Raw genomic sequence first — 5,092 nt, forward strand, 5'->3', positions numbered from 1 at the left:
AATTCAGTTTAGTTTTTGGTGATAATTCAAGAAATGTCTATGAGCTTTGTAATTCAGTTATATTTTCGGTGATAATTCAAGAAATGTCTATGAGCTTTGTAATTCAGTTAAAATTTTGGTGATAGTTGAAATGTTTATGAGCTTTGTAATACAGTGTAGTTCTCAATGATACTTCAAGAAATGTTTATGAGCTTTGTAATACAGTTTAGTTCTCAATGATACTTTAAGAAATGTTTATGAGCTCTGTAATACAGTTTAGTTCTCAATGATACTTTAAGAAATGTTTATGAGCTTTGTAATACAGTTTAGTTCTCAATGATACTTCAAGAAATGTTTAGGAGCTTTGTAATACAGTTTAGTTCTCAATGATACTTCAAGAAATGTTTATGAGCTTTGTAATACAGTTTAGTTCTCAATGATACTTCAAGAAATGTTTATGAGCTTTGTAATACAGTTTAGTTCTCAATGATACTTCAAGAAATGTTTATGAGCTTTGTAATACAGTTTAGTTCTCAATGATACTTTAAGAAATGTTTATGAGCTTTGTAATACAGTTTAGTTCTCAATGATACTTCAAGAAATGTTTATGAGCTTTGTAATACAGTTTAGTTCTCAATGATACTTCAAGAAATGTTTATGAGCTTTGTAATACAGTTTAGTTCTCAATGATACTTCAAGAAATGTCTGTCAGCCGTGTAACTCAGCTTTAATTCTCTATTATACTTCGAGAAGTATCTATAAGTTGTGTAATTCAGTTTTAGTGATCGATGATACTTCAAGAAGTGCCTATTGCAATGATACATCGATAACATATATATAAGCCATGGAATTCAGTTTTAATGTTTACTGACACTTTGAGACGTATTAATAAGCTAAATATGTCATAAACTGCAGAAACTAAGTTCGTGAAGGAGTGTGGAGAAACAGTGAATTAATACTTAATCAGCAAGTTAAAATAATCGTGAAGGTACACAATAGACAAAGAAATACTGGTTACGTCTATATACGTTAAATCAGGTCAACGATTAGGAATCTGAGAAATAGGGTAATTAATATTAAATTCCGATCAGAGTAAGCTATGTACCTCAAGTGGAACTAAAGATCACCCGGCCATTAATATAATTAATTAAATATACCTTTATTGTTACGTTTCTAGTTATGTTAAATCAGTCCCGAAGTACAAATACATATAAATGAAAAGGACAAACAAACTAGAGTAACGTGAATACTGATATACAAGTCATGCTCAGGATAAGGGATACAGGGTGATTTGTGCGCGAAATCAGCCCAGTTGCACAAAGTCATGCTTTTAAGAAAAGGTTTGTTTGTTGAGAAGCGCAAAATTATAAGATGGACTGAGCCAAACCACGGATATTTTTAGCGTTATAAGCCCTCAGATTTACCACAGAGCTAAGGAATAGAAATTTATTCTTTTCAGAAGTAGATTTGAGGAATAACGGTTGATAAACCAAAATCATTTCATGAAAAACAGTTCAACGTAAAACCGCACAGCTGCCGGACGCTTGTAGTCGGTAAATATTTTGTTTTTATAGAAAATCTAAAATGATTTCGCTTGATCTAAAATAAGTATTTCGACTTTACGCGGGTCTGTGGCGTGGATTTTGCTATAAAAACAGGATGCACAGAATGACTTTTTATGTGATTTATGACAAGCATGTTCATTAACCATCTGCGTTTCTCTGAATATTTTGAAACTTGTGGCGTAGTGCTTGCAGCTTACTATACCTCATTGCGTATATTGCACGTTGTATATTGCGATAAGAATTAACTAATGCTTCTGCTTGGAGGGGGGGGGAGCACACGTCACTTTCGCCACATTTGTAAAGCGTTTTTTTTTTTACATTACACTTGTTTAATTACAAAACCCCACAGCTGTATCGTTGTGATATTCACAAGATATAAAGTACTTCACGCAATGTGGATACTCTCCGCTCACTACGTTGCATTTTAGACATATATCATTTCACGTATTAACCATTTATTGACGCATTTTTAAAAAAAATCACATTCATGCTTTCGAAGGTACCATTTGTGTCTACAGAAAAGACGGCATATTATGTTTTAAAAGTTGATAAATGCAGACGCGTACTGTGGGGGAAATGATGAAAATGGCGGACCGTTTACTGTTCACGTGCCAGGTGTTTAGATCTACACCACTTTATGATAATGGCGTCTAGCTAGTGAACGGTGATTGGTGCAGTGTGACTGCTCTCCTACTACACGAACTCCTAACTATACTACTTTAGCTAGATTGAAATTATCTATGGAAGGTTTCGTAATATCTTCAAGTTTACCATTATAGAGCTATCTATTTTTGACCATCTACTCGGAACCTGAATATACAGTTATCTCAAACATAACAATAAAACAACACTCGGTACAAAACCAGTGAAATGGAACTTGTCTTTTCCCTTTTTTCTTTCACAGAATAGAATATATAGGAATATATAGTACACTAGGAGTCAGAGTCTTCAATACCTCCACTTTATTGTGAATTGTGTTAATAGTTTGTTCGTAAGCAAAGTGTAAACATACATTACGTAAAGTGTGATTGGTCAGCAGTTTACATTACGTAAAGTGGGATTAGTCAGTAGTTGACATTACGTGAAGTGGGATTGTTCAGTAGTTTACATTACGTGAAGTGGGATTGGTCAGTAGTTTACATTACGTGAAGTGGGATTGGTCAGTAGTTTACATTACGTGAAGTGGGATTGGTCAGTAATTTACATTACGTAAAGTGGGGTTGGTCAGTAGTTTACATTACATAAAGTATGATTGGTCAGTAGTTGACATTACGTGAAGTGGGATTAATCAGTAGTTTACATTACGAGAAGTGGGATTGGTCAGTAGTTTACATTACGTAAAGGGGATTGGTCAGTAGTTTACATTACGTAAAGGGGATTGGTCAGTAGTTTATGATTAAGGTATTTGTCTTTTAATTCACTGTTACTGATGCTAAAATAGTGAATCATAGGATAAGAAATTTCTCAAGTTGCTAATAAGTGTCAATAAGTTTTGTAAGTACACTGTACACAGACAATACAGTTAAGTTTAACTGAGAGTTTTATTATAGTTCTGTTATAACACATTAGACTAAACTCTGTAAAATGTAAAGCTTTAGTCATCAGTGAAAAATATATCAAAAATATATAATTGTGTGTATGCCTTGGATATATGTATAGAGAGAGAGAATAAACTACGAATTCACTTGTCTGTACTGAAAAAGTCAGGTTTAACTCAAGTATATTTCTATAAACAAATTCTTAAAGTGTCAGTTCATACGTTGCTAGAATTGTGATTACTATAGTTAGAAACGGTGAGTATCAGACAAACATACGTTGCTAGAACTGTGATTACTATAGTTAGAAACGGTGAGTATCAGACAAACATACGTTGCTAGAACTGTGATTACTATAGTTAGAAACGGTGAGTATCAGACAAACATACGTTGCTAGAACTGTGATTACTATAGCTGTAAAACATATCTCAGATGATCCCGAAGCTGCAAAATAGCCAGAATAATGGAATAGTATCGTGGCTGTAAAACATATCTCAGATGATCCCGAAACTATTAAACAGTTACTGAAGAAGTACAAACGAATAATGAAGAATTAAATATTATAGTTAAATAAACTATTATAAGCACGTTTTTTTAATACTGTTATACAAAACACACCAATTTTTGTTTGTCTGATACTCTCCGTTTCTTATTATAGTAGTCACAGCTCTAGCAACGTATGTTTGTCTGATACTCACCGTTTCTTATAGCCAGAATAATGGAATAGTATCGTGGAAAATAGCCAGAATAATGGAATAGTATCATGGCTGTAAAACATATCTCAGATGATCACGAAGCTGTAAATAGCCAGAATAATGGAATAGTATCGTGGCTGTAAAACATAACTCAGATGATCCCGAAGCTGTAAAACAGTTGAGGAAAGTTTTAGGCTTATAAAGGAATTATAATATGAGACGGCAAACTGCTCGAGCTAAATAGATAATCGTGACAAAATTCAACGATAAAGCGTTTCACAAGTTCGGGGCACCGTTATTGTACTATTCTAGGGGTTTCTTGATCACTCACCTATTGTTACTGCTTTCTGGAACCCCACTACCAGGGTGCGAGGGACAGGGACGGTTATATGTCGTTGAAAAGAAACGGATTGTTCTATTGACATTTGATTGGTGAGTTACATACCGTGTGTGAACAGAAAACCTCAAAGCTGTCATTAAGAGCGATAGCTTCACTGATACAGCCGCCTAAGAGCATACCATCATTGTTCCTTTGTCCTTCTTCACCAAGGTTTAGTGACATAAATACCTCCTTACCCCCCTTTGTGACACAAAGCTTTACGGTGTTCGCCTTCTCTCCCAGAATCTTCGTTTTAACCCGTGTACAACGGCTAAACACAAAGAAACATTGTAGCAATCTTTTAAAATTCATTGTCACATTTAACAGAAGGAAGCACAAGAAATAATGTTTTAGCTGACACCTCTTTTGTAATATACTGTTATAAACCACAACACTGTGGAACAAATACGACTAAACGCAATAAAATCATTGTTACTGTACACAGTGTTGTATACAAATGCTTCTATCTTTTCTTCCAATACATTTTAAATAGTAGTCGTTTTCTATAGTTAGAAAAGCCACGTATAATATGTACTCTGAATCTTTCGCTAAAAACTTACTTACAAATTAGACTAAAAATATGACATCAAAGTCACTAGACTGTATTGATTTAGTTGGTATGGAGGTATTAGTTTATTGTAAAACGTAAGTAGCTATATACACTGTACAGTCAGGCATGGTTCACTAAGGTTTTTCTCTTAAAGAAGAAATATTACTAGTTAAATCTAAATACGTTCACAAGTAGATAAAACCAGTGGTGTAGAGGATTTTAAAATTTCATGTAAAATAAAACTAGAGAAGGAATTATTAGACACTGTAGTACCCTTGTTCTGGTAAGTTATTTGTATGTATCCGTTATTGGCAATGAATCAAACGCTCTCATAATAATGTTTTTGAGTTTTGTGAATCAGTTTGTTTGTTTGTTTTTTAATTTCGCGC

The sequence above is a fragment of the Limulus polyphemus genome, unplaced genomic scaffold, assembly GCF_000517525.1.
Source record: "Limulus polyphemus unplaced genomic scaffold, Limulus_polyphemus-2.1.2 Scaffold947, whole genome shotgun sequence".
NCBI classification, from domain to species: domain Eukaryota; kingdom Metazoa; phylum Arthropoda; class Merostomata; order Xiphosura; family Limulidae; genus Limulus; species Limulus polyphemus.